Below are 26,928 nucleotides of genomic sequence, written 5' to 3'. Positions count from 1 at the left end.
GTTATTCTTCACACCTTCCTTTCAACCACAACTTAATTTATGCTAATAAAGTGAGTCCTGGAGGGCCCCTAGGTAGCTTCAGGGTGGGGACTGGTTGCCAGAGGAATTAGTGAAGTGATTAGAGCCTGGGAAGTTTCAGCTTCTTCGGAGACTTCTGAGGAAATCTGAGGGGCTGAGATGAGTCGACCACAAATGGACAGTATTTAGTCAGTCATGTGTAAATAATGGAACTCTCACAAAAACCCCTAATCAACACACTTCAGAAAACTTCCAGGTTGGTGGACACAATGAAATGCTGGTGTAACAGAGGTCTACTTCAAGCTCTGAATACAGCTCTTGCAGTTCTGCCCCTGAGGCTTAGGTTTCCTGTTTTCCTCCATCTCTCAAATTAACAAGTGAGTCACAATCCCCCTCCAGGGTACTCCTGAAATCTAGCCTTTGAAAAGCTTCTTTAAAAACCCCAGGGGCAGAATCACAGCTTCTGGCATAGGGGTCTCCCCTGTTTCTCCTCTGCTTGCAAAGCAATAAAACTTCATTTTCCCTGTTTCTCAAAACTGAGTCCTCATTACTGAATTGGTATGAGGACAGGGGCCAAGCTTTCGGTGACACTGGGCGGGTGATTGCCTGGAGAGGACAATATGCCCTTCCCCCACCTTTTGCCCAGTCATGGCTTCCATTTGGCTCTTCCTGAGCTGTATCTTTACAATTAACCAGTAATAGGAAGTGAGCTGTTTTTCTGCATTCTGTGAGCCATTCTGGCAAGGTATCTGAGGTGGGGAGTCACAGTGTGAAGTAGCTACTCAGCCATGAATGGGTGAAGGGAGACTGAAAAACCACAGGGATCCTAACCCAACAGATAGGCACCTGGAAGATGGGGGTTTGGTATATTAAAATCTCCCCCAGGCTTAATTAAGGAAAGATACCTTTAGGACCCTGTCATCCTTATTTCTTGTAACAAGGTCTCCAGAACTCTTCCTTTTCATGGAAAGTACGTGAGGACCCCTAATCACCCTGACACCAAAACGTGTAGACCCTCACAAAGAAAGCTTGAGAGGGGTTATTCAAATGATAATGACTTGATTGAGAGGGCAGGAAATGGAGGCAAAACCAGGGGAATTGCATAACAAACCCATTTATAGGACAGGAAATAAAGACAAAAACAGGAGGATTTAGTTTCTTTAAAAACTCCTCTTCTGGGCTGCGGATATAGCTCAGTTGGTAGAGGGCTTGCCTTGCATGCACAACCAAAAACAAACAAACAAAAAAAAAACCCCTATTCTATGAGTATCACACTGAAAAGCACCCCGTTAATGAAAGACCCCCGTTTCCCTGTCCAAGGAGAATCACACGGAACACTGGCTGCAAAAGCACGAGGTGGTTTATTGGGACACAGGCGCCTGCGGGTGCCCAGCAGAACCTCAGCCAGAGCTTTGGTGAACTGGCACACCGGGCTTGGGGATACAGAGATTTTTATAGGGTTTGGGACAGGTTTCGCGCGCGTACTTTCTCCTTTCTGAGAGGACCCACTCTCCCTTGAGGGTATCCCTTTTCCTTTTTCATATCACTTCTAATAAACTCTTGCCTGTAACTTGAGCAATATGCCTGAAATCTTTCTTGCATGATTGCAAGAATGGGATTTGAAGGAAGGTCTCCATACGGCCTTAGTTTCCTGGAAGTCCCCAGCACTGTCTCAATAGGAACCCTAGTTTATAGCTGGTTAAATGCAGGTGGCAATTGTGACTGGCATCTGAAGTGGGGGTAGTCTGGTGGGAGTAAACCCTTGAATTTAACAGGTCTTCTGAGTTGAATTGTAAGACACCCAGTTAGTGTCCTGAGAATTGGAGAATTTGTTGTGCTGGGGGTGGGGGGAAGGGAGTGCTGCATATTTAGTATAAGAAGTGTTGGTAAAGATGTAATGCCAGATTTGTGGAACCCCAATAGACCTCCAGGAGTCAAATCCGATGCAATCACACAAGAGTCTGTATTGCAAGCTCGAGCCTGGACTCACAACCGTTTCCAACACAGCAGTCCCAAGGAGTGAGTCCTGGCCCTTAGTTCAGTGAGGATTTATAAGTTTTTTGGGGATACTCTATATGTCACAGCATCACACAGCAAATTATTTCACACTGCAGAAAAATCAAACTGAAAGGGTAAAGTTTCTAAGCTGCAAGGCCTGAGTTAAAAAGTGAAGGACCAGGTATTGTTAAGTTCCTCTGCTACACCCAGAACCTGAAATTCCTGAGGCAGTTAAGACAACGCCCTACTGGCCATTTAGTTGATTAATAGCCTAGGGCCCTGTGCAGCTTGTCACATAAGCATACAGGGCCCGAACCAATCAGTTTGAATGTGTACCCCACTTAGGAGTGACCAATCACCCCCGCCCAACCTGTTCCCTCCAATGAATGTGCTAATCATGTATGAGAGTTGTTGTTCAATTTTCTCGCGCCTCATGCTGATTTGTTCTGATGTATGCAAAGGCCCCGCCCTCCCCAAAAAGTGTACTTAAGCACTGCTTGACCCTTCCCCAGGGCTCTGGGCTGCTCTCCCTCCTTGAGTGAGCCTGGAGCCTCAGCGCGCTGAATTGGATCCTCAATAAATCCCCTTCTGCAATTGCATGAGTCAGTCTCTTGGTGGTCTCTTCCTCCCAGGCTTTGCTGGACCCTTACAAAACAACAACTCTTAGCATTGATTAGTACATTCATTGGCAGGAACAAGTCGGGTAAGGGTGATTGGGTAGTTCAAGTGGTGGATACATTTGAACTGATTGGTTTAAGCCTGGAGGTGTGTAGTGCTAAACTATGCGGTTTCCTAACTGTTATCAATCTCAGGAAACTACTGGGAGGGTCACCTGGCATTTCAGGTATTTTCCCTGTCTCACACTGCTTTGGTGGTTGCTAGGGGGTTGCCATGGATCTTCAGGGTCAGGCATTAGGCCCCCAGACATTCTTTGGTCTTTCCAGGTGTTGTAAGGACAAACGAGGCAAGGCACCCACCGAAGATAGCAGGAAACAGTTTTATTTGGCTGCAGCCAGGTTCAGAGGGTACAGCCTTTGCTGTAATCAATCAATCCGGGCCCAGAAGTTCACAGTCTGCAGAAGTTCACATAAAAGCAGCTTTTTCTTTCACTGTTCTGGGCAAGTTAACTCTTCAAGGACAACACCTGAGAAGGGGGGAGCTTCTTCTCCCCTTTCTTTCCTCCCCCTGCCAGCTGTTACCATGGAGCCCATTTGTAACTTATCTTAAAAATGTAGACATCTCTGTGAAGCCCAGCTCAAGGCCAGAGGCCTTGTTTGCACATTTCTTCAAAGTATTATACTGGATGGGTTTGTGATAACTAGTAAGGGGGTGTCCAGCACCTGGAGTGCTGGTATCTTCTCGGCCAGTGGCCAAGTAAACAGGGTGACATGAAAATAGGAAGTTTATCTACAATGGACTCTATTGCTGACAGTCCTAAAATCAGCCATGGTGAAGAGGGCTTTCCTGTGGAGAAAGGGGGTGCCACTTCACAGGAACTAGCATAGTGGAGTCAGGGACACCTGGCTCCACAGATCTCTCCTGTTATTTACAGACAAACAACTCAGCAAGGTGGGTATGAGCCTAGGAGGCTCTGTTGATTTTTCCAAGGACAAGGGTCATGCCCCCTCCCTTTGGATAGGCCTTGAGGTAGAAGCTGGTTTTTAAAAAATGGAGTCACATCAATTTCTCATTCCCCACTTTGTCTGAAAACTTGGGGACCAATCATGGTTCCCTAGTTGGGGGTCTGTTTGGGCAGGCCCTACATCTTGGTAGGATTCTCCTTCTGGGTCTAGGGTTTGATAGTGGGTACACAGAACCATCATCTGAACTGTGTTTACTCTGTCCTTGATGAAAACCACTAGCTTGTTCAGGAGTGGTCCTATTAAGGTTGACATTAGGGTAACTTTAGAGTAAACAGTAACCCTCAGGGGACAGTCCTCAATTTCCCAGACTCACTCAAAATTGGCTTCGTAGGGCTGGGGATGTGGTTTAAACGATAGCTCGCTTGCCTGGCATGAGTGCGGCCCGGGTTCGATCCTCAGCACCACATACAAACAAAAATGTGGTGTCCACCAAAAACTAAAAAAAAAAAAAAAAATTGGCCTCCTGACTTCCCTATCAACACTGACTGCCTGTCTAATTCTGGCTTCAAAAATAGTTCAGATGGGGGTCCTACTACTGTAGGCCCGGAAGTGTTACAAACAGTGAGGACAATGAGAATACAGACCTGTTCTGAAACCTTAGGGGCGTTCATTCAGGCTTTGAAGCTCTGGAAAATAAGTGCCTCCTGCCAGGAAAAGTCAGTGTTTTCGAGAATGCCAGTTTCAGTGATGAAGAAGCACCTTTAGTGCTTTATGAGCATCAGACATTGAAGGAGCCACAGTAGAAAATCCTTAGAAAATTTGTGTCAGAATGTGATCCCATAAAATAGGTGAGAGTTTGAGGTCACAGAGATAAAGTCATGGATCAATTAAATTCAAAGAATCAGCACTGATCACCATGTCCAAAGGGGACTTAGCCCAGGTATGCAAGGCTGATTGAACATTCCAAAACCAACTGATGGCCATGGACATCTCATAGGGGTCCACGGGGGAACTGCCAGAGCGCCCCACCCAGTGGGAAGCTGGATGGCGAGCTTCGGGCCGGGAACCTCTGGGTTGTTGGTGCAAAGTGAAGGATGAAGAGGTGCCTTCGAAGCAGGTGATTTCTGTAGGAGTGTTGCGTACTCGTACTTCTACAACAGGTCCATCCACCCAGCCAGCTCACCCTTGTGATATGTGGCCCCATCTTGAAAGATATTTTGCTCCTGGAGGAAACACACTGTGGACTTAAAACTTACACATGTGGAGCATATGGGAGATAGTTGTGGTTCACTGCAGACTTTAACTGGAACTGGAAACATTACAGTGTAAAGACACCTTCACAAAGAGATGAAGGCAATACTTCATTAGGGAAGAATTGCAGAGTGGGTGAAGAACCTCACTTATTAGAACACCCCTTTACATGTGAGGTGGAGCAGGAGAACTTCCAGACTAGCTTGGGCCATTGCTAACAAGAGATCAGCCATAATAAGAGGAAGACAGCCCGGAGAACGGCAAGCAGGGAGAGACTGCATATTGGACAAATGCATTATTAAGTGCAGTGAATGGGGGAAAGTTTTCAGTCACAAAGATACACTTGTCCAGCACCAGAGGATCCACACTGGAGAAGGGCCATATGAGTGCAGTGAATGTGGAAAAGCCTTTAGTCAAAAAGACAACCTGGGCTGGGGATGTGGCTCAAGCGGTAGCGCGCTCGCCTGGCATGCGTGCGGCCCGGGTTCGATCCTCAGCACCACATACCAACAAAGATGTTGTGTCCGCCGAGAACTAAAAAATGAATATTAAAAATTCTCTCTCCTCTCTCACTCTCTCTTTAAAAAAAAAAAAAAGACAACCTTATTCAGCATAAGAAAATCCACCCAGGAGAAATGCCTTGTAAGTGTTGTGAATGTGGAAAATACTTTAGCCATCACTCTAGCCTAATTGTACACCAGAGAGTGCACAATGGAGCAAGGCCTCACAAGTGCAATGATTGTGGGAAAGTCTCCAGACACAAATCCACACTTTTACAGCATGAAAGCAACCATACAAGAGAAAATCCTTATGATTGCCGTGATTGTGGGAAATCCTTTGGCCACAAATACACTCTCATTCAACATCAGCAAATTCACACTGAGACAAAGCCTTTTGAGTGCACCGAATGTGGGAAATTCCTTAGATGAAGCTCTGACTTTATTGCACACCAGAGGGATCACACAAAGGAAAGGTCTTTTGTGTGCAGTAAATGTGGGAAAGACTTCATCAGAACCTCCCACGTTGTTTGGCATCAGAAAGTACACACAGGAGAAAGGCCCAAGGAGTGCAGTTGAGTTGTGGGAAGGCTACAGCTTAAGCTTCCACCTCATTTAGCACCAGAAAATACATACTTCAGGGAGGTTTTAGCCTGTCCACACAGCAGGATCCATCAGTGAGATGTCAGGCCTCACATGAACATTTTCACAGGCGGGAGATACCTTGTGGGGCCAGGTATTCAGGAAGCTTCCTGACTTCCTCAAGTTTCTGTCAAAACCCATGGCTGAACTCATCTCAACTTTTCCAGCTTAGTTACCCAACATCTTCAGGGACAGCAGGACTAGTACTCTCCAATGCCCAGGGTGAGCCCTGGGACATCTGAGTTCAGAGGGTCCTCATTCCCTTCTGTGTGACTAGTGTGGGTGTAAATAGGACCCATCTCTGGTGGCTTACAGATGTTCTCTTTCTTCATAGACATTGTTGATCTTACATAAAATTTGATTTTTATTTGAGACAGTGACTCGATAGGTTGCCTAGGCTGGCCTTGAACTCATGGGCTCAAATGATTCTCAGCCCTCAGCCCTCAAGTAGTTGGGATTATAAGCACATGCTACTGTGCCCAGCTTTTACTTGAAATTGTAGTGGATATTTTCAGTCTCCCAAGTCACCTAGCCTGGAAAAATACTTGCTTCATATTGTTCTTGTTTATAATAGTAAGGCCTGATAATTTAAGCCACACACACACACAAAAAAAAAAAAAAAAGAAAGAAAGAAAGAAAGAGAAAACCAATTAATGTAATTCATTGCATCTAAATGCCAAAGAAGAAAAATCACATAATCCTATCAATAGATGCACTGAATTCATTAAAAATAACCCAACAGCTATTTCTGATAAATACTCTGAGTGAACCAGGAATAGAGGGGGAAAGTCCTCATTTAGATAAAGAACAATCTACCAAAAAAAAAAAAAAAAAATCTATAGCTAACAGCGTATTTAACCTTGAGAAACTTGAAGCTTTCTGCTAAGGATACCGGGGATGACGTGCTGTTTCCCTGGGTGTGAAGACTGAACACAGGAAACTCTGAGGCAAGCCTAGAAAGCAAGCTTTATTTAAAGCACACAAACAGACTTCCCTGCAGAGAAGGGATCCAGAGCTGGTGTCCAATGAAGTGGGAGTGTCCTGCCCCTATTATTTATTTTGGATTTTCTTTGTTATCCTGCCCTCTTCTCCCCTTATCTTGCCCCTTTCCTCTCTCCCTGCTGAGTGTGTGAGCAGCAGTGGCCAGGGTGACCCAAAAGGCCAGGGGAAAGGGAGGAAAAGTGGTGGAGTGATTGAGGCAGTAAGGAAACAGCCCAGGAGACATTAATCAACAACTCCTGCAACTCCGTGCAGGGAGGAACAATTCCTGGCATGGGGAAGGGTACATGGAAGGAGGAAGGGGAAAGAGCATTTGATTTCCTTTCCTTTCCAACCAGCCCCCCTTTCCCTATCAGACCTAATTTTTTATTATCTATACTTACTGTTCTTTTGTCTCCCAGCTTCACTTGAAGACCAGGAGCAAAACAAAAGTGTCCCTCTTCTTTTTTCTCTTCTCTTTTTCTTAATGGTGGGGGATCATGCATGCTAGGCAATAGAGCTACCATTGTGCTATATTCCTAGGCCAGACATCCCTTCTTTTTATTTTTTTTCTCCATGTTTTTATTGGTGCATTATAATTATACATAATGGTGAGATTCACTGTTACGTATTTGTACATGCATATAATATAATAATATAACTTTGGTCAATATTATTCCCCAGAATTTTCATGTTCGCTCCCTCCCCCTAGAGCCTTTACTCTATTCTACTGGTCACCCTTTGATTTTCATGAGCTTCTCTATGACTTTCTTTTCCTTTTTCCTTCCTTAGCTCCTACATATGAAAGAAAGCATAGGACTCTTGACTTTCTGAGTTTGGCTTATTTAATTGAACATAATGCTCTCAAGTGCCATCCATTTTTCTGCAAATGACATGATTCCATTCTTCATTATGGCTGAGTAAAGCTCTATTGTGTCCATATACCACATTTTCTTTTTCCATGCATCCATTGATGGACACCTAGACTGATTCCATAGTTTGAGTATTATGAACTGTGCAGCTAAAAACATGGGTATGCATGTTTCACTATAGTATGCTCACTTTAATTCTTTTTTTTTTTTTTTTTAAATCTGAGCATGCATAAATTCACATGAATTTCTTTATTTTTTTTTTTTTTTTTTTTTTAGTGAGAGGAGAGAGAGAGAGAGAGAGAGAGAATTTTTTTTTTTAATATTTATTTTTTAGTTCTCGGCAGACACAACATCTTTGTTGGTATGTGGTGCTGGGGATCGAACCCGGGCTGCACGCATGCCAGGCGAGCGCGCTACCGCTGAGCCACATCTCCAGCCCCTCACTTTAATTCTTTAGGATAAAACTAAAGATGGTATAGCTGGGTCATCTGGTGGTTCCATGCCTAGTTTGTTGAGGAAACTCCACACTGAATTTCACCGTGGTTGTACTAATTTATAGTCCCACCAATAGTGTAAAAGTATTCCTTTTCATCAACATCCTCTCTTACCATTTATTATTGTTCATATTCTTGATGACTGCTATTGTGACTAGAGGGAGATGAAATCGAAGTGTAGTTTTGATTTATGTATCCCTAACTGCTAATGATGTTGAACTTCTTTTCATATATTTGTTGGCCATTTGTATTTCTTCTTTTGAGAAATATCTGTTTAGTCCATCTGCATATGTATCAATTGGGTAATATTTTATTAATTCAGCACTAAGAACAAATGAGTAATCAAGCCACAAAAAGACCTAGAGGAACTTTAAATGCATATTACCAACTGAAAATAATCTATCTATATGATTCCAACTCTGTGATATTCTGGATAGCACAAAACTATGAAGAAGTAAAAAGATTAGTGGTTGCTAAGAGTTAGGAAGAAGGTGTAAATGAATAGGTGGAGCATAGGGGAATTTTATAGCAAGGAAGCCATTCTGTATGATAATACAATGCTGGATATATGTCATTGTATTTTGTCCCAACACATAGGATGTACAACACCAAGGGTGAGCCCTGATGTAAACTTTATACCTTGGGTGACAGTGCTTTGTCAACGTAGGCTTATCATTTGTAGCAAATATATCACGTTGATGCGCATGGGGTGAGTGTCAGAAAATATATGAGCATTCTGGTCTCTAATCCATTTTCCTCTGATTGTGAAACTGCAGCCAGACACAGTGTTGTGTTTGTAGTCTCAGGAATTCAGGAGGCTGAATCACCAAGACAGAGAAACAAACAAAACAGAACAAAAACCAAACCAAAACAGAAAAGAAAAGAAAAACACTGCACTAAAAAATAAAATCTATTTAAAAAGGGGAAAAACTAAAGACATTCAATGAAGACATGAAGAGACATACTCAGATTGGTGTGAAGAACAACATGGAAACCAGTGGCATAGAGAAATCAGATAGCAAGAGTGCCAGGATTTAGATCCCAGTTCTATTACACCCTAGTTGTGTCATCTTGGCCAACTTCTTCAGTTTCCTTTTCTGTCTTAAAGGGGACCCCTATCTCCTAGATTGCTAGTAAGACAAAATGAATTTAATCATTTAAAGTGTATAAAAAAAAGGTCTGGTAATTTAATTGTATAATATGCATTAGCTATTATTATAGTAAGACGAAGAGACAAAAATGTTAATATAACATTTTATTAAGTCCATCATGCCAGGAAATATCAGACTAGGGAAAAAGAGATGGATTTCAATCTAATCACAAGCATGGTCCCTAAAATATGGTAAAAAATAGCACATTGTAATAAAATATGATCTATAAAATGTAGTCTCTTTTGATTTACTTACGTAAGGCTATTCAGTTGCATAATTATCGTTCTAAATAGAGTCATTCTAAAGTACACAGAAATGCCAAGGTTCAGGAAGAGTGTACTGTCACTATGCACATTATTATTATTTTACTCTCTTCATTTCAATATGGATTTTTCTATTGGTGTTTTCAGTTCATGAATCCCTTCTTCAGTGTTTAATTTTCCTTGAATTCCATTCAGTGTATTTTGAATTTCAGACCTTGAGGTTTTCACTTTTTAAGATTTTTTAAAAAATAAATGACAGCAAAATACATTACAATTCATATTACACATATAGAGCACAATTTTTCATATCTCTGGTTGTATGTAAAGTATATTTATAATAATTCATGTCTTCATACATGTACTTTGAATAATGATGACATCACATTCTACTATCATTTCTAACTCCATACCTCCTCCTTTCCCCTCCCACCCTTCTGCCCTATCTAGAGTTCACCTATTCCTTCCACTTCCGTCCTCCCTACACTACTGTAAATCAGTCTGCTTATAACAGAGAAAACATTTGGCATTTGTTTTTTTTTTTGGGGGGGGGGGGATTGGCTAACTTCACTTAGCATTATCTTCTCTAACTCTATCTATTTACCTGCAAATGTCATGATTTTATTTTCTTTTATTGCCGAGTGATATTCCATTGTATATATATGCCACATTTTTTTTTCATCCATTCATTCATCTACTGAAGGGCATCTAGTTTGGTTCCATAGTTGTGAATTATGCTGCTATAAACATTAATGTGGCTTTGTCCCTGTAGTATGCTGTTTTTAAGTCCTTTTGGTTTTGACCGAAGAGAGGGATAGCTGGGTCAGATGGTGGTTCCATTCCCAATTTTCCAAGAAATCTCCAAACTGCTTTCCATATTGGCTGCACCAATTTGCAGTCCCACCAGCAGTGTATGAGTGTACCTTTTTCCCCACATCCTTGCCAACACTTACTGTGTTTGTCTTCATAATAGCTGCCATTCTGACTAGAGTGAGATGAAATCTTAGTTTTGATTTGCATTACTCTAATTGCTAGTGATGATGAACATTTTTTTCATATATTTGTTGATTGATTGTACATCATCTTCTGAGAAGTGTCTGTTCAGGTCCTTGGCCCATTTATTGATTGGGTTATTTGTTTTTTTTTTTTTGGTGCTTAGCTTTTTGAGTTCTTTATATACCCTAGAGATTAGTGCTCTATCTGATGCGTAAGGGTAAAGATTTGATTCCAAGATGCAGGCTCTCTATTCACCTCACAGATTGTTTCTTTTGCTGAGAAGAAACTTTTTAGTTTGAGTCCATCCCATTTGTTGATTCTTGGTTTTAATTCTTGTGCTATAGGAGTCTTATTAAGGAAGTTGGGGCCTAATCCCACATGATGAAGATTAGGGCCTACTTTTTCGTCTATTAGATGCAGGGTCTCTGGTTTAATTCCTAGGTCCTTGATCCACTTTGAGTTGAGTTTTGTGCATGGTGAGAGATAGGGGTTTAATTCCATTTTGTTGCATATGGATTTCCAGTTTTCCCAGCACCTTTTTTTGAAGAGACTATCTTTTCTCCAATGTATGTTTTTGGTAGCTTTGTCTAATATAAGATAATTTGCACATGATTCCTTTAGGTATGGATTCCTGGGCTTCCACAGGTTTATTTGGTAAAACAAACATACTAGACTCTCCACCTACTCTCTCCCTCAACCCTCCCAGTCTTTGATAACCACTGCTCTATTCTCTACTTCTCTGAGAGCAGTGTCCAACTTCCACTTATAACAAAGGATGTGGTTTTTGTCTTTCTGTGCCTCACTTATTTCACTTGACCTAATGTCTTCTAGTTCTATTCATGTTGCTGCCATTGACAGTATCTCATCCTTTTTATGATTTTGTACATATATACTGTATTTTCTTTATCCATTTATCCATTGGTGGGTACCTAGGTTGGTTCTCTGTCTTGGTTCTTGTGTAGAGTTCTGTAATAAATGGGAATGCAGATGTGGCTTTGACATACTGATTTAAATTTCTTCAGCTCTTTACCCAGTAGTAGGATAGCTGGATCATATGGTAGTTCTCTTCCTAATATTTGAGGAAATTTCATACTGTTTCTCATAAGGTTGTACTAATATACATTTCCACCAACATTTTTTTTTTCTTTTGGTTCCATGGATTAAACCCAAAGGTGCTTAACTACTGAGCCACATCCCCAACCCTCTTTATTTATTTTGAGACATGATCTTGCTAAGTTGTTTAGGACCTTACTAAATTGCTGAGGCTGGCTTTGAATTTTCGATCCTCAGCCTGTTGAGCTGTTGGGTTTACAGGTGTGTGCTACTGCACCCAACTGTCTTTTATAATAGTCATTCTAACTATGGCAAGTTGATACCTCATTGTGGTTTTGATTTATGTTTCTCTGATGAATAGTAATCTTGAACATTATTTTATGTACTTCTTGACTATTTGTATATCTTCTTTTGAGAAATGGCTATTCAGGAGATTTTAGTTTTTATTTGAATTATTTGTTTTTTGCTGTTGGATTCCTTACATATTTGGGATATTAATCCCTTGTTAGATGAATTGTTTACAAACATTTTCTCCTAGTCTGTAGGTGTCTCTTCACTCTATTGATTATTGTCTTTGTTGTGAAGAATTTTAGTTTGATATAATCCCATTTGTTAAGTTTTATTCTTATTGCTAGTGCTATTGGGGTCATATTAAAAAAAAAAAATCTTTGCCCAAACCAATGTCCTGAAGCATCCTCCTCTGTTTTCTTCTAGTACTTTCATAATTTTGCCTCTAAAATTTAAGTCTCTGATCTATTTTGAATGGGTTTTTGTATAAGAGGTAGGGGTCTAATTTCTTTCTCCTGCTTCTGTCCAGTTTTTTATTGGCACATTTTAAGTTTCCACAGTAGTGGAATTCATTATGCCACATTTGTGCTTTTCTCAGTCTCCTTTCTCAGTACTTTTCTTCCTTCCCACCCTTCCCCTGATTGCTAATCCCTCCTCTATCATTACCATCGTCATCGTCATCATCATCATCATCATCATTATAAGTGTATTATCATTGTATAGATAAGCAGGATTCATCGTGCTATATTTGTACACAGCATGAGTTGGTAGTTTCACTGCCCAGTACTTCCCTATATCCTCCCATCTGCCCTGCCTCATTCAATCCCCTTCCTTTACTCTGTTGGTTTCCCTTCTATTTTTGTGAGATCCCCTTTCTTTTAAATTTCCGTTTTTCCTCTCTCTCTAGTTTCCATATATGAGAGAAAACACTTGACCCCTGACTTTCATTTAGCATGATGTTCTCCAGTTTCTTTTTTTTCCCCCAGAAACAACATAACTTCATTTTTCTCTATTGCTCAGTAAAACTCCATTGTGTATGTATACCACATTGTCTTCCTCCATTTATCTATTGACGAACACCTAGGCTGGTTCCATAACTTGGTTGTTTTTCTAGCACCATTTTACTTATTTTTCTTTTATTTGTTCTACTTAGTTGTACATGTTAGCAAAATGCATTTCAAGTCATCATACACAAATGGAGTGCAACATTTCAATTCTCTGGTTGTACACCTGGCACTATTTATTGAAGAGACTTTCTTTTGTCCCATGTAGGTTCTTGCCGCATTTGACAAAAATCACCTGACTGTATATGTGTGGATTTTTTTCTGGGTTCTCTATTCTGTTCTGTTGGTCCGTATTTATTTTTATGCTAGTGTCATGCTGTTTTGGTTACTATAGCTTTATTTTTTGTTCTTGTTGCTATTATTTTTAAAACTCCCAAGACTATTTAAAAATCAGACTTAGCTCAATGGACAGAATGAAAAAATGTCCATTAATGCCCCCTAAAAATATTTGATTAAAAAAAAGTGGGGTTTGGTGGTACACATTTGTAATCCCAGTGACTTGGGAGGCTGAGGCAGGAGGATCACAAGTTTGAGGCCAGCCTGGTGCACTTAGTGAGACTGTCAGCAACTTAGTGAGACCCTGTCTTAAAATAAAAAAACAAAAAGGGCTGGGGATTTAGCTCAGTGGTAGAGTACCGCTGGGTTTAATCCCCAGTACCAAATTTTTTGATAGATTATATTTTTAGACATATTTCTTTCAATGTAGTATATGAATTTCATAATTATAGTAGATGAGTTCTGCATTGATTAGTCTTGAGATTAAGTCCTAAGTTGGCATGATATTTGCCAGTTAAATACAAAACATGTTTGCAAATCCCAACAGGAAGTCTGGGTGGCTCCAACATTGTTGCTTAGTCACTTAAGAGTTCTGCCAATTCTCATTCTTGGCGCTGCTTTCCTAAAGCTGCTTCCTCTTTGGCCAGGAGCTGTTCATCTTTTCCTGAAGCACGTGTACCGCCAGGGACATGTTAGAAATGTTCAAAGGATTCCTGTAGTTCTATTTTCTTTAACTTCCACTAGCAGAGAACTTGACAGCCTGTTCTCTTCTCTGAAGTACAATCGTCAGTGATGTTTGTACTTGGGCTCTTCTCTACAAAGTCATTGAAATGTCTGGTTCCAAAGATTCCAACAGATTGAACATATCACTTCATCAATATGCACATTATCCCTCTAGGTATAGGTTCCTAATTCTTCACAGGCTTATTTGATAAAGATGCTAATCTTAAAAAAACATAGGAATTAAGAGGTTCATATTCCAATTGAGGTGCAAAGGTTATTTTCTCTCTTGAAAAAGTCAGGATCTAAAAGTAGGGATCACCCTTCTTTCTATATACACACTGATTCTAATTCACCTGGTGTTTATATATATATATATATATATATATATATATATATATATATATATATATATACATATATCACATAAATGTATACTTCATTCTAAAAATTTTCCCTGCCCCTTCTACTTTTATATAACTATTCTTATGTTTTGCATATGGTCACCAATCCCATCAATTATGCCTTTACAATGTTTAAGAACTCTGATGCTTTTTGTAATCTCTGACTTTAACCTTATCTCAGTCCTTTATCATCATATGTCTGGACTGTTTTCTAAGGAAGTCTCTGACAAGAACACTCCCTTCTTTAGTCCTACATATACCATTTTACACTTCGTCCCAATCAATATTTATTCTAGAACTATCAAACTCTTTCTTCATATAATTGCCTGTTGAAAAGTTATTCTTTTTCAAAATAATAAAGCTCACACTTCTGAGGCTGAAAGCAAGGCCACTGCGTGAAGCTATTCCCTGTTATGCTCGAATTTGGGACCCCCCAAAAGACCACCAGAGTCCCAGATGGATGTAAACAGCAAAGAGGTGTTTATTGAGAGGTAGCTTGGTCCTCCGCACACGCACACAGCAACTGGTGACACTGAGAGGCTCTGAGCCCAGGGTTTGCAGCAGTTTTATACACTCTTTGGGGAAGGCAGGGACCCCCACATACATCATAGCATCTCTTAGCAAATCATCACACACCGCGGGAAAATCAAATAACAACTCTAAAACATGATTAGCACATTCACTGGTGGGAACAAGTTGGGTAGGGGTGATTGGTCAGTACAAAAGGGGCATTCATTTGAACTGATTGGTTTAAGCCAAGAGGGGTGTATGTGCTGAACTACATGGTTTCCCAACATGTTATCAACCACCATAAACTACTGGGAGGGTCATCTGGCATCCCAGGTATTTCTCTGTCTCATGCTGATTGGTGGCTGCTAGGGGGTTGCTATGGATCCCCACCTAGCCTGACTGAGTCAGGGACACCTGGCGCAGCAGATCTCTCCTGTTATTTGTAGATAAACAACTTAGCAGGGAGGGAATGTGCCTAGGAGTGTTCTGTGGGTTTTTCCAAGGACAAAGGTGATATCCCCTTCCTTGGACAGGCTTTGCTGTGAGACAAAGGTGATATCCCCTTCCTTGGACAGGCTTTGCTCTGAGGTAGAGCCTGGTTTTTCATCCCCACTCTTATTCTGTCAGACAGTGAGGCTGTAAGACAAAGAGTCAACATGCCTCTCATAATTATGCTGCCTGCCTCTTCATTTTGGGGGGGATTCCATAGCAGGGATTGAATCCAGGGGTATTTTTAGCACTGAGCTACATCCCCAGCCCTCTTTCTTTATTTATTTTGAGACAGGGCCTCACTAAATTGCTGAGGCTGGCCTTGAACTGTTAAACCACGACACAAAGAAAAGACCACTGACTCCAATTTAAATCCAATTAAAGCAAGCTTGTAATTCCGACCGGCTGAGTGTCTCTCCCAAAACCTGTGGGAATAAAAGACAGCACTGCAGCTCTCTAGGAGTACAGTGTTATAGCACAGAAAGTTGCAAAAAGGGAGGTGTCTTGAGAACTTACAGATAACAGAATTTTGACAAGCATAACACAAAGGCAGGTAATAGGTTAATGGTCTAAATGGTTCAGCACTTAGGGAGTAAATTTAGATCCCAACATGAGAGTTTATGAGGTACCACTAGAGTTTCAGAGAGGGTCTTTATCTGGCCAGGGAAAACCAGGCATGGGTGAGTTTAAGGCACGGGCATGCATTCCAAGCAAGTTTAGAAATCGAGGTGATTTATAGTAATGCCAAAATTAACTTTTCATGCTTTGTGATGACATGGCTCCCAATCTTAAGAGGGAATTAGGCTGGGTTTATCAGAACTTGCAGTCCTCCTGCCTCAGCCTCCTGAGTTGCTGGGATTATAGGTGTGCACCACCATGCCCAGTTAATCGTCATGTTTCTTTTTCTCACTTCCATCCCTTCATTCACACTCTCATTTCCCATCCTTTTGCCTGCTCTCACATTTTCAAGTCCAACTTATTATTTAATTCCAACATCCTGGTCAACCTTCTCCAAGAAGCGTTTCCTGACCTCTTGAGCCCAGAGGATTCTGACCCTCTTCTGATCTCGGAACACATGCTCTCACTTCTGTTCATTTGGCAACTTATCATTACTGCCTCTAATATTGTTACTGCTATTTACCCATGATGAGTCCTTGCTTCCCTGAATGCTGAAATATAACACCAGAGAAGCACACTGAGGCAAGTGTAGAGTGGAAAGTGAAGGCTTTATTAAAGGACAGCAGAAACCCCACCCCCCACTTCACCCACCCAGGAAGAAGGGGACTGGAAAGGCAAATCTGGAAGGGGAAGTTCTTCCCCTTTTTATAGCTAAGGTCTTCTTTTAGTCCTCCCACATTCCTGTCCTTAGTTTCCCTCTATCCTGCAGTAATAGGATACAGGCAGGAAGGCCTAAAGGTGGGAGATAGGTGGATTGATGGGGCAGGGAGGAGTAATCTGGGCAGGAAGGGCCTGGGTGGTTTGATTAGCACCTCCCTGTTTGCTGGGAGATGCTTCTTTAACAGTTCCTTAGGATGGGTTCCAGGCCTTAGGGACATTAGCATTTCAATTTCCCCAGGTGTTGTTCTAGTTTCCTGGAGTGGTCTCCATTTTCCTTATTGTACTCAATATTGGACCTGATTTACCTGACTACACTAACTATCCATCTAAAGAATATTAAAAACTAGCATTAATCAAGTTTTCCTGGGTTTTTAACACTACAAAGTTGTCAGTTATGACATGAAACCTGCCGCAGTCTGGCTGGGCACAGAATCACGAGCCACTCAAGCAGGAACAAAACTTTATTTTTGAAAATGCCGCCAATACCCCGTATGCGTCCAGCAAGCAAGCCAGTCCACCCACGCGGTCACATCTACCGGAACCGGGGCCCAGGACCTCCCCTGGAATTCCCTCCTACTATCCTTCCCCAACCAATGGGAACTCTCCAGGAGTCCAGTAACATGAGGCCTGTAGCAGGCCAAGGTGAACAGCAGGAGTCCAATTTCCATATGAATGTAAATCTTAACATAATCATATCATCTCAATGGCTAGCTGGCACCTTACAAGCAAAAGTGCCATGCATCATATTATTTGGTTGTGGCTCCTAGCAGAAATCAAATGGGGTTTGTACCTACTGATGATTTTGTAAAAAATCACATTTTTATTTCACCACCAGAGGCCGACTATATGATAGTGTGATATGATTTACAGTCAATAGTATAAACAGGGATGAATTCTAGACTCCTTTTAAACTGAAATCTTAGTGATACATTTGAACAAATGTCCTTCTGCAACTGAGACTAGGATAAGAAACCTGATGTAGACTGATAAGATATAGTAAATCTGACATTTGCTAATCCACTTGGGATATTTTTGTGGGCTGAAAAGCCTATTCAAAAACTTGCATAGCTTTTAGAAATGAATATTCCATGATTAAAGTTATAAATTCAAGACTCTTGTTTTCTTTGGGGGAGGGTGGGGATGGTGGGGACTGGGAATTGAACCCAGAGGTGCTTTACCACCGAGCTACATTGCCAGCTCTTTTTATTTTTTCTTTTGAGACAGGGTCTCCCTATGTTGCTTAGGGTCTTGTTAAGTTGCTGAGGTTGGCCTCAAACTTGTGATCCTCCTGCCTCAGACTCCAGAGTTGCTAACATTACAGTCATGGACCACAGTGCCCAGAAAGACTCTTGGTTTCTTGGTTTCTATAAGCCCATGAGTTCAGTTTACAAATATTATTGCTGTATTTATAAGTCTAGCAAATTTTAGTATTCACTTCCAAAGGGATATTTCAATAATGTTTAATTTATGATCTTTTTTTTTTTTTGTACCAGAAATTGAACCCAGAGACATTTAATCATGAGCCACATCCTCAGCCCTTTTTGGTTTTTTAATTTTGAGAAAGGGTTTCACTAAGTTGCTGAGACTGGCTTTGAACTTGAGATCTTTCTACACCAGCTTCCCAAAACGCTAGGAATTCAAGCATGAGTCAGCACTCCTGGAAATGTATAAATCTTAATTAAACATTTCCAAACACTTTATACTGGGAAGTTGAAAATGTTCAATTTTTAGTATGTTGAGGTGGGGAGGTTATGTATTTCAACTCCACGTTTAGAGATTCACTGAAATAATTTATAGAACTCAGCATATAATTCTGCTTAAAGCTAAGATTTATTACAGGAACACAGGAAGATTATAAGGGAGGAAGAGTCTAAAGGAATCCATATCCAGGCTTCCTCATCTTCTATTCTTCCCTTGGGGGGTCACAGGGCATACTCTTCCCCTACCAATGAAAATACAATGTGTGCAAAACTTTAGGCTAGGAAGTCTACTAGAGACTTGGAGCCCAAGACTTTTTTTTTTCCTCCCAAGACTTTTATTGGAGGGTGTCATGTAGTCATGCTCTGCCTAGTATTTACCAAAATTCTAGACTCCCAGAAGTAAAGTTTGTATTCATCCCAAACCACATTGTATTGCCAAAGAGTCTTGACACAGTGAATCATCCTTAACAGTTAACTGGTGACTGGGAACACTCTGAACCAATGTCCAGATACTTGCTGAGGATCAGTCTGGAAGGGAGATCTTTCTAAGAATGAAGACATGTGCTGTGCTAAATTTTTTGTGCCCACTAAAGTACTTCCATTTTCTAATTAAAATCAACAACAAAACACTAAACTAAGCCTTCCCAAGTGTTCATATAATTTATATAAAGAGAGTAAACTGAGATAACAAATATGGCCTATCTTCATTCTTTTCAATATCCCTTTTTCTCCAAACTTGTAAGATTTCAACTTTAAATCAAAAGCCTAAATCAATTGTTTAATTATTCATTTGAAACCAGACTGACAAAATTGGTCTCACATTTTAATAGGGCAAATTTTGTTAAATAGTATAAATGTGGAAGTAATAAATAGGTCAAATTCTCTTAAATATGAAAGCGTTAACTTTTGATATCTTAACGCTTTCTATGATTAATTCCAAATATTCCTAGAATGAAAATGCTTTCTCGACTAAGGAAACTATATGTCACCACAAAGCATTTCTGGCAGATGTCCCAGATGCTGGTTGAGCTTGCGTGACTCTGGCTGGAGATTTTTTTCAAGCACTGACCTCAACTTGTGGTTTATGGTATAATTTCAAGATGTGTCCCTGTGATAAGCTTGCATTTATAGTATGCCTTACCTAATTGCAATTGCTGAGCAAAGTCTGCAATTTATTCTTGGGAAAGTATTGGTTAATATTGCTTTTCTTTTTAATGGGGGAAAGAGGATCTTAAAATAATTGTCATTTTGATCTAAATGTTAAGCTTTTTAAAAAATTATCTTTCCTTTTTTATCCTTTCATATTCTTGCCATCTCTTAGAACTAAGAAAATTCTTTGAATATGAAAATATTATCTGTATATTGGGTATATGCTTATGGTTTTATCTATTTATTGGTTTTACTTATGGCTTTATAATGGTCATAATTTTCAAGGCCCCATTTTTTTCTTCTTTCTTTAAAAGAAATACTTTGTTGGGGCTGCTAAAGCACTTGCATAGCATAAAAACACTTGCATAGCATAGTTAACTCTGATTGCTGACTTCAAGCATCAATCAGAATTAGGTAATATATATATATTATAAATGCAGGCTTATCACAGGTCCAGGATTCAATCCCCAGCACTGGGGAGTGGGGGAACACCTCCCCAGTCCAGTCAAAACAAAACAAAACAAACCACCAAAAATTTTCTTTTAGAGCCTTTTTAAGTTCACAGCAGAATGGAGCAGAGACTACAGAGAGTTCCTGCACACCCTACCTCCCTACAACAAATGTAGCTCCCATCACTATCAAATCCTGTGCCAGAGCAGTGCATTTGTGACACTCAATGAACCTACATTGACACAATCACCACCATAATTTACAGTAGGGTTCACTCAGCGTTGTGTATTCTTCAGGTTTGGATAAGTGTAGTATCATAAAGGACAATTTCACTCCTTTAAAAATCTTCTGTGTTCTACTATCCATCACTCTCTTTTCCTTAACTCCTAACAACCACTGATCTTCTTATGGTTTACAATTTAGGCTTTTCTCTACTCCCTTAGTTGGAATAACACAGTTTTTACATTTTAAAATCATTTTCTCTTACTGAATAATATACATTTAAGATTCCTTTGTGTCTTTTTCAAGGGTTGATAACCCCTTGTTTTTTAGTGTTGAATAGTATTCCCTTGTCTTGATGCACCATGATTTATTTGCCTACTGAAGGGTATCTTGGTTGTTTGCAAGTTTGGGCAGTTATGAATAAAACTGCTAAAAAGATCCATGTGCAATTCTTTTGGCATAAAATTTCAACTTACTTGGATGAATACCAAGGAGCATGATTGCTGGATCACAGGGTATGGTTAGTGCTGTGAGAATGCATTAAGGTGACTTGCAAAGTGGATGTGCCATTCTGTATTCCAACCAGCAGTGAATGAGAGTTCCTGTTGCTCCACATTCTTGTCAGCATTTGATGTTGTTGATGTTTTAGATTTTGGTCATTCCCATAGGTATGTAGTGTAACTCATTGATATTTAGTCTGAAATTCACTAATGATATATGATGTGGAGCATCCTTTCACAAGCTTATTTTTGATGAGGTGTCCACTTGGGTATTTTCCCCCTTATATTAATTGGGTATTATAATTTATTATAATAAATTGAGTTTCTATAGTTTTTGTAAATTTTGGATAGTAGCCCTCTATCAGATCTCTCTCTTGCAAATATATTCTTCTAGTCTGTAGCTTGTCTTCTTCCTTTTTTTTTTTTTTATGATGCTGCAAATCAAACCCAGGGCCTTGTGCATTGCTATGCAAGGGCTCTGTCACTGAGCAACATCCCCAGACCCCTAGCCTTCTTAATCTTGACAAATTTTTTTTCTCATAAAAGAAGTTTTTTTAAAATACTTTTTTAGTTGTTGACAGACCTTTATTTTATTTATTTATTTATATGCGGTGCTGAGAATCGAACCCAGTGCCTCACACATGCTAGGCAAGCACTCTACCACTGAGTTATAACCCAAGCCCTGAGAAAAAGTTTTTTAATTTTAATGAAATTCATCTTATTAATGACTTCTTTCACTGATTCTGCCTTTGGTTTGTATTCAGAAGTCATTGCCATACCCAAGGTCACCTAGATTTTCTCCTATGATAATGTCTAGGAGCTTTATGGTTTTGTGTTTATATTTAGGTCTATGATTTGAATTAATTTTTGTAAAGGCTTTAAGATCTAGATTTATTTCTTTGCATGTGGATGTCCAGTTGTCCCATTGACATTTGTTGAAAGGACTGTTTTTTTCTCCATTGTATTATTGCCTTTGCTCTTTTCCAAAGATCAATTAGGTATATTTATGTGGGTTCATTTCTCGGCTATTTGTCCCATTGTTTTATTTGTGTACTCTTTCATCAACACTTTGCTGTCTTGATTACCATAACTTTATATTTGGGTAATGCCATATAAAATGATTTAGGAAATACTCTCATCTCTTGGTATCCATGGGAGATTGGTTCCCGGGCCTCTGAGGTTAACAAAATCCTTGAATGCTCAAGTTACTTTTATAAACAGTGTAGTAGTTTGTGTAGAATCTATGTACACCCTCCTTAATACTTCAAATAATTTCTAGATTACTTATAATACCCATACATTGTTACATAGAGACCAAGGAAGATGCCCAGAGATGGGATATGAAATATAAGATTCACTGAGAAATGCTTACAGGGCATCCAGTGGTGATGGGCTGGATGATGCACCTTCGCTCTATGGAGTGGCTTTGGTATCTCATCAGAATGTAACATCTCCTGTTCCTCATGATGCTTTGAATGAACATGTCCTTCTCCATGGTTCTCTGATGTATACCAGTTATCACAGGAAGAGGGGTTTCATAAGCTAGGTCACAGAAGCAGTGACATTAATTTGTTTAGTTTGCTTTGTTTCTCGTATGACCAGCATCCCAAGGTGCAGCCGTTTTAGCACGAGTATTAAAAAAGCAGCATTCTACATTAACTTGTCTTAATTTTCAGCACCCATGACAGAAAATCAGTGTTCTTTCAGATAATATGTATCTGTATATTCCAACCCAGACCAGCTTTTATGTATTTATTTACTTTTGAAAAACTTGACTGGGGTTTTTAGAATGGAAAGGGGCATTCAGGCACATTGTATTTTACCATTTTTTTAAAGGATGACAATAAGAGAAAAAGTCTGTATATGTTTAGCATAGACACAATTTATTTTCCTGAATACTATTGATCCATAATTTGTTGAATCTACAGATATGGAAACAAAGGATATGGAAGTCATGCATATGGAGCACCGACTACGTTTTCTTTGGTTCTTTTTTTCTGAAAGAGATGGCAGAAAATCATTATAGTATCTTCCTTTTGTGTTTAATAGAATTTTCCCATGAACCCACCTGGGTCTGGGGATTTCTATTTTGGAAGATTACTCATTTAAAACAAATAAGGTCCTATTTAGAGTGGCTGTGTGTGAGTGTGTGTGTGTGTGTGTGTGTGAGTATGTATAAGTTCTGGCAATTATGTATTTCAAGGAGTTGACCCATTTCATCTAAGTTATCAAATTTGTAAGAATAATTTCATTTATAGCATTTATTATCCTTTCAATGACTGTGGGATCTGCAGTGATGCTCATTCTCTCATTTCTATTATTATTATTGTCCTTATTATTACTACAGTGCTGGGGATAGAACTCAGAAACTCACAAATGTTAGGCAAGTCCTTTACCACTGGGCTACATCTCCAGTCCCCATTCTTTCATTTCTAATATTAGTAATGGTGTTTTTTTTTTTCTTAATGTGGCTAGAGATTTATCATTTTTATTATCTTTCAATGAACCATCTTTTGGTTTTTCATTAATTTTCCTAATTTATTATTTCTACTTTAATTTTTGTTATTGTTTTTGCTTACTTTGTCTTTGACTTATTTTTTTTCCTAGTGCTCCAGGTTAGATTACTTAATTTTAGATTTTTTTTTAAATGTGTGTGTTCAATGCCTTAAATCTCCCTTGTGCTGAATCCCACAAATTTTAATTTTCATCTATGTCAAAATGTTTTAAAATTTCTTTTGCGATTTCTTCTTTTGCCCAGCTGTTGTGTGGAAGTGTATTGTTTAGACTCCAAAGATTTCATCAACTTGTTTGTCTTTTCAGGTTTTAGGGAAGCTCTTTACCTGTGTCCTCACTTCTTTAATAGTTCTTTCTTGATATTTTCAATGGTTCTGTTTTTCATTTATATTTAGAGTACAATGACAACTTCCAAGCTCCTTACATGCCTGATGGACAAAGCAACTGGAAATCCAATAATATGTTTTTTTTTTTTTTAATTTTTAAATTTTGAGAAAGAGTTGAACTAAGTTTCCTAGGCTTGTTTGTGATGCTCCTGTCTCAGCCTAGGAATTGCTAGGATTACAGGAATGTGCTACTGTGCCCAGCTCATATGGTTCTAAATGCCAATTTTTATTCTTAACAGCTATAGAAAACTTTTTTTGTTGTTTCTTTTGATGTCTAAATTGTTGAATGTGAATTTCTGACTATACAATTACTTAGATAAGATCAACCTAGTTAAGATGCTGGGGCTCTCTCATATGGGTCCAGAAACTGATCTTTTCCATGAACTTGCACTAATGAGGCTCAAGGTTGCTGATTCATAATAATTAAAAGAAATTAAGGTATGAATCAGAATGGTAATTAATTGGTTTTCTTATGGAACATTCCTTTCTATGACTGAAATACTCACGTCTTCTATACGAGTACATCCATGTGTCAGAGTAAAGACAATTTGGACTTGAAACTTTTTCATCCAAGTAATGAAAATACTTGGGTGATCTCTCTGCACCCATCACAGAGAAAAATGTGTTTAGATTCTGAACATTTCATATTGATCCAATGTTAAAAATGTAATTAAGAATCTCAAGCTCATATAATTGATTTATATTAATAAAGTCACTATTTATGGAGTAATTATTCTGTGCTAGAAATTCTGCTAAGCAGTTAATCCTCACAAAATCTTTGGAGATAGATGGCTATAATTTGGTAGACAAGGAAAGCTACAAAAATTTAGTTGTGGTCACCATCCAGGTCAGTAAAACCCAGGGGCAAGGTGAAATGCAGAGCCTTCTCAGCTGACTATATACTGTATAGATTTGGTTTGTGTATCTGTATACACTAAACAGACTCTTTGTGTTAGCATATTCTTCATTATAAGTTATTGTAAAATGGTTATAAATGGTTCAATTTTAGCCTTGGTCAGCAAATAAAAATGAGTGTGACAAGTTTTCATAAATTATGTAATCTAGAATTTTTTAAATATATAAAAGTAGTAGAAAACATTGCAATAAATACTTATGGACTCACATAAGTGTTTTTTAATACTAGGATTGAATTCAGGGGTGCTTGCAACTGAGCCATATCCCTAGCCCCCACTTTTTTTGGTACTGAGGATTGAACCCAAGGTGCTCTATCAGTCTTTTCTATACTTTAAGACAGGGTCTTGTTAACTTGCTGAGGGTCATGCTAAATTGCTGAGGCTATCCTTGAACTTGTGATCCTTCTATACGAGTACATCCATGTGTCAGAGTAAAGACAATTTGGACTTGAAACTTTTTCATCCAAGTAATGAAAATACTTGGGTGATCTCTCTGCACCCATCACAGAGAAAAATGTGTTTAGATTCTGAACATTTCATATTGATCCAATGCCTCAGTCTCCATAGTAGCTGGGGTCACAGATGTGTGTCACCACGCCCAGCTTCACATGAGGATTTTAAGATCAGAACAGGTCTAGTTTACACACACACACACACACATACACACACAGTTCTTTTAAAGCATAAAACAATTAGGTTATTTTTCTTCTCAAAATTCTCTGGTGGTTTCTTGCTGGGTGCGGTGGTGGTGCGGGCCTGTAATCCCAGTGACTAGGAGGATGGTGATTTCAAAACTAGGCTCAGCAATTTAGTGAGGTCCTAAACAACTTAGCCTGACCTTGTCTCAAAGTAAAACATAAAAAGCGCTGGGGCTATGGCTCAGTTGTTAAGTGGCCCTGGGGTCAATTCCTGGTACCGAAAAGAAAAGAAAAAAAAAATCCTCTGGTGGCTTCTCACATATAAATAAAAGCTCTGGTGAGCACAGTGGTACTCACTCATAGTCCCACCTATTCAGGAGGCTAAGGCAGGAGGATGGCTTGAATGCAGGAGTTTGAGGCCAGCCTGGGCAATAGAGGAAAGCCTTGTCTCTAGAAATCAAATAAATTAAAAAAATAAAAGCTCAAGGAGAGAGAAGATGATGGTTTAGAGGGAGGACACATTTCCCAACGGTTCCTTAGCACCAGACTTCACCAGCAGGAACACTACCTCTCGGCAAGTTGGGTAACTTCGGGAACTCACTGAAACTCAGTACTGGACAGGAAGAGAAACCATAGAGACACAGAAAGTTGGAAACTTTGAGCATAAAGAAATAATACTTTAGAAATGCTCCAGCTTGACTGGTAGAGGTATGGCAGTTGTGGTTGCTGAGGGGAGGTGGAGCCCAGGCAGAGAGAGGAAAATGTGAGAGAAAAAAAAAAAAGATTTTTGGGAAACCTATGGAATACAGAGAGAGGCTGATCTTAATGCATCCAGACTCTGTGGGGGAAGTTGTTGAGTGACAAACAACCAAAATTGCTCAGCTCACGGATGGTAGTTCAGCAGAATCTGGAGTCACCAGGGTAGGAATCATTTATAAGCACTATGTGACACCCAAGTAGAGGTGGGAGATCAGGAACTCATGAAGGAATCTTCCATCTGACCCGAAGTCACAACCACAACTGCCATACCTCTATGGGTCCCAGAGTGTGCCTGGATCAGTGTGTCTGAAATAGGTGCAAAAAGAACTGTGCCTAGGGCATCAGGCTCCAGATACCAAAGAGAAAGAGCTCCCTTTGTTGCTGGTGTCACCAAAGAACTATTTCGAAGATGCCCTGAAGGGTCACACAAGAGCCTCTGTACCCCAGGGTTGATACTGGGTAGTTCACATCCATAAAAGTGAATGTGAAACCTGTGGAGGTTTAGACCGGACAACACAAAACTAGAATTGATGGGAGGCACCTGAGACCCAGAGTCCAGCAGAGATTGGCATCTGCCCAGAAACAGGGGTCATGGATCAAATCTCAAATAACCAGTGACAGAATTCTAAAAGTCAGCCAAAACTAAATTCCAACGACCAGCACTTCCAGTTTTAGAACTGGGCACCACCCCTGCTATGGGAGAACACAATTTGTTGGCACTCCCTATCCTACCCTACCTACGCTGGGAGACAGGAAGCTGAAAGATACTACAACCGGCTTTGGCTTCTGGCTACAAAGGCTGGCAGTCATGTGA

At 39.7% G+C, this 26,928-nt stretch overlaps 1 protein-coding gene and 1 pseudogene across 1 annotated transcript in view; both read left to right on the top strand.

Moving 5' to 3' along the window:
• The window catches only part of Abcg2 (ATP binding cassette subfamily G member 2 (JR blood group)), a 114,189-nt gene that overhangs the window by 18,071 nt on the left and 69,190 nt on the right, over positions 1 to 26,928 (top strand). The window lies entirely within an intron of this gene.
• On the top strand, positions 4,516 to 5,926 carry LOC113175383 (uncharacterized; annotated as a pseudogene).

This window comes from Urocitellus parryii, chromosome 10 (assembly GCF_045843805.1).
Source record: "Urocitellus parryii isolate mUroPar1 chromosome 10, mUroPar1.hap1, whole genome shotgun sequence".
In the NCBI taxonomy this organism is placed as follows: Eukaryota; Metazoa; Chordata; class Mammalia; order Rodentia; family Sciuridae; genus Urocitellus; species Urocitellus parryii.
Note: the sequence above shows the minus strand (reverse complement) of the source record. Positions and strands in the feature narration are given on the sequence as shown.